The sequence below is a fragment of the Quercus robur genome, chromosome 4, assembly GCF_932294415.1.
Source record: "Quercus robur chromosome 4, dhQueRobu3.1, whole genome shotgun sequence".
NCBI lineage: Eukaryota > Viridiplantae > Streptophyta > Magnoliopsida > Fagales > Fagaceae > Quercus > Quercus robur.
Genome location: NC_065537.1, coordinates 16,062,099 through 16,073,492, shown reverse-complemented (window position 1 = coordinate 16,073,492; position 11,394 = coordinate 16,062,099). Strand labels below are relative to the sequence as shown.

General features: G+C 35.9%; 1 non-coding gene across 1 annotated transcript; it reads right to left on the bottom strand.

The window, feature by feature from the left end:
* Positions 1–9,104: 9,104 nt before the first annotated feature.
* Positions 9,105–9,201, bottom strand: LOC126724648 (small nucleolar RNA Z103). The gene has a single exon (XR_007655085.1). It is a non-coding gene; the product is annotated as a small nucleolar RNA Z103 (small nucleolar RNA).
* Positions 9,202–11,394: the final 2,193 nt, after the last annotated feature.

Below are 11,394 nucleotides of genomic sequence, written 5' to 3'. Positions count from 1 at the left end.
CACCATTCTTTGATGGGAGAAATTATGCCTTTTGGAAGGTCCATATGAGGCTTTCTTGTGTGCTATAGATGAGTTAGTATGGGACTCCGTCAAGAATGGGTATGTTAAACCCACGACAGCCAAGTCCGAATGAGACAAGGTAGCTCTTGCATTGCAAATGCAAATAGTAAGGCTATTAATGCTATATTCTGTGGTGTGTCTACTGATGAGTTTCACAAGATATCGCATGTGGGGATTGACAAGGAAGCTTGGACGATTCTTGAGACTATCTATGAGGGTACCAAGAAAGTTAAGGACACAAAGCTCCAAATGCTTACCACCAGCTTTGAAGAGCTCAAGATGGGTGAATGAGTCTTTCGATTCATTCTACGGGAAGCTCAATGAAATCATAATTGCTAAGCTTAATCTCGGAGAGAAGATTGAGGATGCTAAGGTGGTGAGAAAGATTTTGAGGTCCTTACTAGAGAGCTTCCGAGCAAAAGTCACAGCTATAGAGGAAAGTAAAGATTTGCATGAGATCAAAATCCAAGAGCTCAATGGATTTCTCCAAACATATGAGCTGAGACTGCCTTCTTATAAGTCAAGCAAATCTCTTGCTCTCAAAACCATCACCACTCCTCTGAAGAAGATGATGTGGGGAAGGAGGTAGCATTTCTTGCAAAGAACTTTCGAAAATTTTTGAAGATGAAAAACAGTGGGAAGCCATTCAGCAAAGGAAAGTTTTCATCTTCCAAGGGTGATAGGAAGGAGTTTAAGAAGAAAGATGGGAAGGAGTTTCAATCCCCTCAAGGAATTGTGTGTTACGAATGCAATGGCCATGGACATCTCAAGAAGGAGTGTCCCAACTATTTGAGAGGGAAGGGCAAAGTGTTTGCCACTACCCTTAGTGATTTTGATAGCTCAAATTTAGACACAGAAGGAGAATGTGACAGTGAAGGAAACTACAGAGCATTCATGACAATTGCCTCCGTTGATTCTAAGAATGATCTGAGCAATTTGGTTGATGAACTTGGTGATCTTTCCGAGGATGAGGAAGTTGAAGAATCAGAAGATGAAGACTTGTGCCAAAATGAAAGGGAAATCAACCTACAAGAAGCTTATGATTCTTTGCTGGAAGATTGTGGAAAATACGCCAAAGTTGCGAATCTTGCTATGAAAAAGATGAAAAAGGTTGAAGAAGAGCATAGGTGTATACTTGTGCAACACAAGGAAGCAAAGTGTGAAGTGGAAAGACTCAAGGGAGAGTTCGTTGAAGCTTACTCTAAGATCAAGTTTCTTGAACTTGAAATTATCCAAGGTAATGTCAAGGTCAAGCGGATCTCCACCAAGAAACTTGACAATGTGTTGTCCTCTCAAAAATCTTCACAGATAAGACCGGTTTGGGCTATATCGAAGAAGGAAGTTTGAGCAGCGAACCCAAGAAGGAAGTGAAGTTCGTTTCAGCCAAGAATATTGAGAAACATAAAGAAGTGAAGCCTGAGATTGAGACCCCTGTTGTAGTAAAGAGAACCATTGGTGCAAAGCCAACAGAAAAAGGGAAGTCATTACCCAGAAATCAAAGGGGACCTTAAGTAAAGCATCTATGTCATCATTGTGGCGCTTAAAGGCATACCAGGCCTAACTGTTTCAAGTTTCATGCACTTAAGAAGGTTGATTATATGCGTGGTCAAGAAAGTTCAAAGAAAAGATCAAAGGGAGCACATGCTAAGGGAGATAGTGAGGGATGTCTCATTGGAGACGTCATGGAGATATTGAAAAACATCTAAGGCTCTCACCCAAAACGCTAGTAAAATATGGGTGCAGAAGGGTACTTATGCATGATCACTTCCTATGTCCATGCATTAATACTTACAATGTTTAGGGTCATAGGTTCATGCATCATGACATGCATAATTCAATTTGTGTCATTGCTTCTGGTTTATAGCATGTTTCTTTTACATGTTTTGTTTTGTACTTGTTGATTTGTTGATCTTACTTTACTTGTTCTGTTTTTGAGTGTGTTCAAAAATTCAAAAACTCATAAAAATTGAAAAATCTCCAAAAAGTTTGATCGCTTGTGATGTGTATATCACATGTGAGTTTGGCCTATTACCTTTGTATTAATGGCGTAGTGCATTTACGAGCTTAACTTGTTATATATGCACATTTTTCTGTGTGGGAGAAATCTTGAAAACTATGTGTGATTGTTGTAAATAGATCTTCAAGCTTGTCATGAATGATTGGTCAATGGTCTTGATAGTCTTGATACTTGCATAGACTTCTGCCTATATATCTTCTCACATTTTTTTTTTGGGCAATAGAGCTCACCAAATGTAAATCTCAAAATGAAAAAAAGATTCTGAGCTACAAAAGCCGTCGCACATACTAGTATCTGACTAGGAAAAAGGGAAAGTGACATTTTAAAATTGAAATGTATGGTGCTCAAAAAGCCAAAGGCTAACTCTCAATGTTGAAATATCAAAAATTTCAAGCATCGATCTCAAAAATGAGATGTGTTGTACAAAAAGATCAAATGTTATGACTTGTGAAGAAACCAAATGTAAAGCTTCTAAGATTTGTAATCATTTTCTTGTGGGAGGTCATATATGTTCATTAATATAATTGAGATAGACCACTTGATTTAGTATCAGTTGTGTTTGACTTGATTGAATTGATCATTGAAACTTCACTTTGGTCTAAGAACTATTCTACATTTGATACTCACCCACAACACAACACACAAGACTTTGTTCAAATAATGCTTATCTCATTTGTGTGATTGTACATGTTCAAATGTGATGTGTATACTCAATTACTTGCTGATCAAACCCAAAAAGATTTTTGAGTATTTTATATGTTTTTGAAAGTGATTTTATACTTTTGTGTTTTTAAGTTTTTGTTTAAAATGCTTTTTTATATTTTTCTTCAAAAACTGGTTCAAGGGCAGTTTCGCGAGAAGCTCGCGACTTAGAGCTTCCCGTGAAAAGTGTTTAAGGGAATTCTAAAAATTTCATTTTCATACAGAGAGTATCGCGACTACTTGCAACTATTTCGCGACTAAACTCTTCTCGTGAAATGATTTTTAGGCAAAAACTGGAAAAACACAAGTTTCATTTAGAGGCTATTGCGACTATCTCGTGATTGTTTCGCAACAAAAAGCTTCTCATGAAAGCTTTTGTGCTTCAGTGGTGTTTTTCGCGACTAATTTCGCGATTGCCTAACCCGCGAAAAATGTGTGTTTTCAGTTTTATAAGGCAGATGTGATAGTTTTTCAAACACTCTCTATTTTCCTCGCCTTGCCTCCCTCGAACCCCTCTCAACCCAAAACAGTTTTTTACTCAAACCCCATCATTTTTAAGCACAAATCTCTGCAAAATCACTTCAAGGTATGTTTTCTTTAACATAATTTTCATTTATGTCTTAGATTTTGCAGAAATTAACTTAGGTTTTAAAATTGGGGATTTTTCAAAAAAGGGTTGGGATTCTTGATTTTTAGCAAAATTATTTCAAAATTTTGATTGGGTTGTATCCCATTTGGTTTGTGTGTATTTGTGTTGGCCCTTTGTGACATTTTAACCATGTATTAAGGCAGTTTTACATGTGTTCATGCATTGTCCATTGGTGTTTTGTAGTGTTGCATGCTTTGTGTTTGACAAAATGCTCAAGTGGCATTTTGTGTTGTATTGGACTCAAATGAGTTTCATTGCTTGAGTTTACTCTTGATTGAACATGTTTAACATGTTTTGGTCAATGGATGTGTGTTTTACACACTTTTCCCATTTTGTGCCTCAATGCCATGCCATGCACCACCTAGGCACACACTAGGCACTCACTAAGCACACACTATGCATCTCCTCCTGCACACACATGCATAGCACATGCAAACACATGCACAGTTGCTATTTTTCTTGTAGTTTGCTCATGTTTACATAGTTTAGCACTGATAGCATGTTGTTTTAACTTTGTTATGTTCTGTTTTAAGTTTTTATACTTTTGTTTTGGACTAACATGAAACTAATCATGTTTGTGTTTTTGCATATGTTTTCCTTTTCTGTTCTCTGTGTACATGTGCAGATGTCTCTAACCAAACATTCGGCAACCAAGAAATCCTCCAAGCGTGCTCGCACGAATTCTGACAATTTTAAGTCTGTTGAGGTAGATTTGGCTTACAATGACTGCTACAAAAGAGCCATGATTATCATGGAAAGGGTCGTGAAATTGGATACCCTTGAGGACACTTGCATACCTGGAGTGTTCAAGGAAAGGACGTGGACGAAGTTGCTGTATCAGACTAGAGTTGTGTACTTGGAGATCATAAAAGAGTTTTTCTCAAATGCTAGTGTAGATGGAGACCACATCAATTGTTGGGTGAGACACAAAGAGTTTGTGATTACAAGGGAAAGCATTCAAGAGTTTTTGGAAGTTTGTCCTCCCTTATAGCCAATCACAGTTCAATATGATGATCGCTTGGAATCCATTGAGGAGATGGTGACAATTCTTGGTGGTACACTTAAGAAGTCTTCCATGAACACAATTCCGTTCAGTTTGAAGATGAGGACTTTAGCTTATGTGATGATCCATAATCTTTATCTAGTTACCAACCTGATGACGTTGTCCACTCCAAGGACAATCTTCTTGTATGATCTCTTTACTCACAAGCAGATTGATATTTGTCTACACAACTTCCACCTTTTGACAAAGAGCATTGAGAAACAGAACTCCAAAACAGTCATGCCATTCCTCTCTCTTATTATGGGCCTCATTGCAAAGACAAGGCTCAAACTTCCAAGTGGCCTCACTGTGGTACAAAGAGACTATCCTATTGGTGCACACACAGTGACTCGGAGCACAGCTCACATCAAAGGCTCCAAAACAAGTGTGTCTTCAATACCACGAGATCGTGTTGAGGAGGAGGGAGGAGATACAAAGGAAGAGATTGAGCGATTCATCGCTCCAGGGAGTTCAGCTCAGCCATCATCTTCAGCACCAGCACGAGGACCCAACAGACTTGATCACCTCATTGCCAGAGTAGAGCAGTTGTTTACTATGCTAGACTCCCATGTGCAGCACATTGCGGACCAATTTACATACATCCAGGGTCAGTTCACTACATTATCTTCACAGATCAATGATTTGTCCATAGAGTAGGGATCAGATTTAGAGTCCGACCAATTTTAGCCTCTTTGGCCATTCTGGTCAAAAAGGGGGAGAAACTTTTGAGGGGGAACTTGCACAGTTGAGGGGGAGCATAGCTTAGACCTTAGATACATTGGTTCATTCAGGTGGTTTAGCATTATTTTTGTTTGGTTTAAACTGTTTTAATGTTTATAACTCTTGGATAGTTGTTTTCAGTGCTTTTCTTTAAAGCTTTAGTACTCTGTTTTTAATTTCAGTTTAATATTTAGTACTTGTGTTTATCTCAATGCTTTGTAGCATTTTTTTGTACTTTTAAGATATTGCTATTATGTCTTAAGTACCTCACACCTGTACCCTAGTAGGATTTTGTATCCTAGATGCAAATACTTTGTGTATTTTGCATTGGTTGTGTGTTAGACATGCAATTGATTATTGTGATCGGTCTTTATTGCATTGCATGTCCGGATGAGCATTTACTAGTTAAATGTTCATTGTAGTCATTCTTTAATGACTGACCTTGTTTGATCAAGGTATGCTTACATGTTATATAGTGTTTACAAACTTGATTGCACTTTACTTGCTCATGTACGTACCATGTATTCAACTTGTCATAAGCTTAATGAAAGTTTTGTTTGTGTGCGAGTGTTTCAGGTTTACAAGTATATAGGTGCAAGTGCTTCACAGTTTCTAGATTAGGTGTGAGTGAATTTTGCCACTGTTCTCAAACTCATGTTTAAGTCTAGAGTTTGTTTTAGGGGTTTTGTCACAGAATAGCCAAAGGCGGAGATTGTAAAGTTGTAATTTACAACTACGTGTTTTGTTGGCTTTTATTCCGTGCCAAATTTGATTGTAATTCTATTCAATCTTTTGTACCTTGTATTTCATGTGGGATTTATTTGTAAGGGTTGTGTGTGAGAGAGAGAGTGTGTGAAGACTCAAGGCATTGAAGACTGAAGTGTTTTTGCGGGTAGCTCGCAAGTAAGCATCCCGCGAAGTGATACATGTGCCCTACACATGACTGGAATGTGAAGAGTTAGGATAGGATAGAGACACTGGTTTTCATGAGTATCTCGCGGGTAAGGCCTTCTCGTGAGATACCCGCGAATCATTCTGTTTTGCCAGACTGTCATTTCTAATACATACTTTCTGTACCTACACTATTTATACCTATATTACCCACAGATGTTGAGGATTGCTTCTGAGAGAAAACCTTAACCATAAACCTTAAGAGTTAGAGATTGTTATACCCACATATCTCTACACAGTTGCTTATGGATTTTCCTTAACTCCTACCTCTCCATTTCCATACTATTGAGAGATTGATAGCCCAAACACTTACCACACCCTTTTAAAGTGTTCAGTGAGGTTTTGGTGCTACTAGGAAGCATTAGAAGAAGCAGGCCTTGGCTGATGCAATCGGGCATATTGCGGGATTCGGAGAGCTAGACAAGACATGGTTTCGAGAAGCTTTGTTGGAGTAGGAGCTTGGAGGGCTTAGGTGCATCGGGTAGATTAGGCTTGGAGAGTCTCTTGCTAGCTCATGTATCCCAACTGATTGTCTAGTGGATCAATTATCGCTTGGAGGGCGGCGGAGAGGTTTTACACCGAGTACTTCAGTTTCCTCTCCGATTACTGCTGTGTTATACTGAATATGACTTAGAGTAGTTTGTTTGTTTATCCACTTGCTTTTACTCTATTCTGTACTTAGTATAAGTTAGAGTAAAATCTATCGAGCCGTAATTTTTAATTTGAGGGTCTAAATAGCTCTTGTGTTTTAACACATTTTCAAGCATTTAGTATTCATGTGAATTCTCAACTTATGTGTCTTTATTTTTCCCCACCTCCTAAATTTTCCTCAAAATTTTTTTTCTCAAAAACTTGTTTTTTTTTTTTTTTCCTATTTTTATAAGGGGAGAAAGCTATTTTTAAAACCTATGCTGTTTATAGGGGGAGTTGTTGCTCTTCATTGGGGGAGTTGCCTCTATTTTCTATAGAGCTGATTATTTTTTTTTGGTTCCTTGGTTCTCTATTTTCTCTTGCCCTCTATTAAGTATGTTTACTATCTACTCTTTGGTTGAGTTGTCTTTGTCAATACATGACAAAAAGGGGGAGGAATAGATGAAATTTGGAAAAACGTTTTTAACTGTTTTTATTTAGAGGGAGATGAAATTGTTTTTTAAATGGGAAGAAAATAGAAGGTTTTATTTTATTTTATTTTTATCTAACTTAGTGGGAGATTTAGTTTGCTTTAATTTGATGAGTCATATTGTTAATTTGTCTTTATTTCCACACATGCGATGCTGTGCTCTTTTAAGTGTTTCAGGAAAGACAGGTACATTCTGATCAAGACCTTTTGCCTCTTCTTGCAACTTTTGGGTTAGAAGTATTAGATTGGGATTTGTGATGTATTTGGGCATTTTATTTTAATTGGCTTATCCTTGTATTTTGAGCATTTCATGTTGTATGTAAGTTTTGTCACGAATTGCCAAAGGGCGAGATTGTTAGGTTCTAAAAGTTTAAAACAGTTAGCAAACCATGATCACAAACTTGTCTAGATATAAATTCCTAAGTCTATAGATTTGATTAGACAATGCTCAAGGGGCTAAAAGTCAGAATACAAAAAAGAGGAAGCTACAGGTTCAAGAATTCAAAACATGCTAGGTTCGACCGATCGAAAGACAGGTTCTGCAGAATTTAATTAAAGCCCATCAACTTGTTAAGCCCATTGAGTGACTAAGGTCTTAGATCTATTCTCCTAGTATATAAAGGAAACCTAAGGCACGTTTTGTAATGACTTTGGAAGTGCTCTTGTGAGATCTAAAAGGTGCCATGTCTTCTCCTTTCAAAGTCACTACTAGAAATCATTCTCATACCATTAGAATTGGTAGATTTAAAATTGTTGCTACAAGATTAAAAACTATTGATGATCTAAACCTTTGAGTGAGATCTCAAAGTCACAAATGGAGAATTTCTGTTCAGCAAATCCAAGATAGAAGAGGTGGAGTCGGAGTTGCATGTGGTCGTGTTAGTAAGTTCTACTTGAGGTCGTTTTAGATTTAAGATTTAAATCTATTGTAATCTTCCATTCTATCATAATGGATTTGTTTACCTTGAGAATAGCTAGGTTAAATCCTCCACAGGATTTTACCTTGAAACGGTTGGTTTCATTAGTTTTCCTAGGTCATCATATTATTATCTTCTTTATTTTTCTGCACCAAGTAATATGTTTGCATGTGTTTAACCTAAATCTCATAATTAATCTAAGTAAATACTTGACTAATTCATTAGGTTAAACTAATTTGTTTAAGGGGTCTAAACAAACAAAAAAATAACATAAGAAAAGGAACACCACTACCAGATTTATAACACTCTATTACTTGTAATTCCTAAGCATAAAATTTATCACAAAAATTCCATTTAAAACCATGACATGAGCTCCAGAAAATACCTAAAGATACCAATAATGAGACAAATGTAAACCACAAGACTGATCATATACAACAACAACAACAACAAGAAGCCTTAAATCCCAAATTTTTGGGGTCAGTTATGGATCCTCAACAGATTAATTAAGGTCAACCACATGTATTCTTTTCCTCTATTCTATTCTATCCGAAGTCATATTCTCTGTTACTCCCATAATGGATAAGTTCATTCATAATTAATCATCAAATCTAATTATAATGTGTGTACACACACACAACTTTCAAAATGCATGTATATTGCATGACTGTTAGATGTTCTTAAGCCTACTGCTGCTACTCTTCAAGTTTATAAGTCAACTGATGGACATGAAGATAAATTTAAAGTGGTTAAAAATGATGATATATATTATTACTAATGTTTAAAATTAAAATTTCACTTCCCACAAGATTCTATTCAACTAAAGAGCAATAGTAAAATACTTAGATAAAAAGAAAACACAAAAAAAGAAAAAAAAAGAATAGTTGTAGAAATCGTACTTTTTACAACGGAATTATAAAATTGAGATGGATCAGAACATTGGCTTGGTTTCTCAAAAGAGAAGCAAAAATTTGCTTAGTTTATTCAACTTCGATCATTTGGGGAAATAATCATCGCCTCCATCTCTACTATATATCACATTTAGATTCTAAATAGATATTCACACAATAACATGTAGATTATTACAAAACAATTCACAAAACCTGAACAAGTAAAACAGTTAGAATCTCTACAATTCAGTCCTTCCAAGATGTTTTGAATTTATATCAGCATTTTTAACCAATCAGTAATAATATATATATCAATCGATTCACCAAAATGATATCATTTTTACTTGAACAAGTAAAACAATTTAGTCCTTCCAACCTGAACAGATTGATCCCACATGCTTGCACATAAATAAGTTTCCAAATAGTCAGACAATCAATTCACCAAAACAGGATTTTTAACTCAATCAAAAGAAACTACATGAAACTACATAACCATAAGTATAAATTGTCAATAGCCACCATCAACAAAATGACCCACTTCCACAACCCACCACCAACAAAACGACCCACAAAAATATATATATAAGATATGTGTACCTAAGAGCATCTCCAACAGGAGAGCTAAACACAAAATGCTCTCTAATTTAGAGAGTAAACCCACAAAATAGGCTACTGTTCATTCTCCAATAGACTCTCTATATCCTGAATTTTTTTTGGCTCATGAACAGTAGCTCATCAAGTCTGATGGGCTACTGTTCATTCTTCAAATATTTTTTTTCTATTATAATAATAAGGTATTGAATGAAAAAATGTTGGAAGATGTGTAGTTATTAAAAAAAAATAATGAATGAAGAAATAATATTTAAATGAGATAGAGAATGAGATAGAGAATCTGTTGGAAAGTGTATTTGAAAAAGTAGGTAGTTAAAATGTAAAAGTCACTGTTCATTCTCCAAACAGTACAAAAATTTGCTTAATCTGCTGGAGATGCTCATTGGTTAACTAGTATTACCATAAATTCGTCGCAAGTAGTCTATTGGAGTCTTTCACACTTCCATTTCTATACATTCAACTACCCTCTCAGCGCGTTCAACTTCAAATTTTGCTTTCATTTCTGCATGTTTAGCTACCCTTTTAGTGCGTTTTGCATCTAATTGACTCTTCATAGCTCATTGCGTACACGTTCTGTAGAAGTTGGAAGCTTTGCCATGTATCCTTGACCAAGGACATATCTTGACTTAGAGCCTAACATGGAGACAACAGATTGGAATATTGCATCCCGCTCACTATTAGATAATGTTTGATCTTCAAAGGTTCTGATGGTTCATGAATAAGAGATCTGGAGTTCAATCTCTGCCTACACCAAAAATTGATTGTTATCTTGGTTTGATGATAAATGGCACAATTATTTGAAGCGGAAAGCTATAGGTTGAAACTCTAAAAAAGAAGAAGTATTGGTTGATATCAGGGATGGACCTACAATAGGGTAGAGGGGAGCCACCCCCCACCCCCCCCCCCCCACCCCCAATTAAAAAAAAAAAAAAAACTAGTATACAAAAAATTAAGATTTGCCCTTAAATATATATATATATATATATATATATATTTTTGGCTCTCCTCCTTTAAAATATTTAGACATTGACCTACAAAAAATAAAATAAAATAAAATTCATGCCCCAACTACAAAATAAAAAAATAAATATGGACTAAACAAAAATCACGCACAAAACAATAAATTCCAGAAAACCTAAATTACAAGTCCCAAATTTCTACCTCATTCTTCCTCCACTCAACCTCAACGCCTCCAATTCTCTAAAAAAAAAAAAAAAAAAAAAAAAAACACTCAACGCCTCCATCACTACCATCTACTGTTACTGTTGCTGTTGTGTTGTTCCTCATATCAAATTCGATTTACAGTTGCTGGCTAACTGTTGCTACTATTCCTCAGATCCTCGATCTACATCTACTGGTGTTCACACTCACACACGAGTTGAATCGACTAAGGTATGGTGAATCTGAAAAATTTCTCTCATTTCTCAAGTTCATATTTGTGTTTTTTTTTTTGTCTCTGCTCTACTGCTTTGTCTCTGCCCTCTGCGTTTTTTAGGGATTGGTGTGAGTTAGTTTGTGTTGTGTTTGATTGTTTGTGACTTTTTTTTTTTTTTTTTTTTTTTTGGTTTTATACTTTTATTACTTTATCTATAAAGACAAAACTTTGTTTGAGCTTACGAGTACTGCAAAACTTTGTCTGAGCTGGCTAGTAATAAAGGCATAACTTTATTACTTTATGTGAGTATTGTGTTTGAGCTTGAGAGTAAAGTCTTTG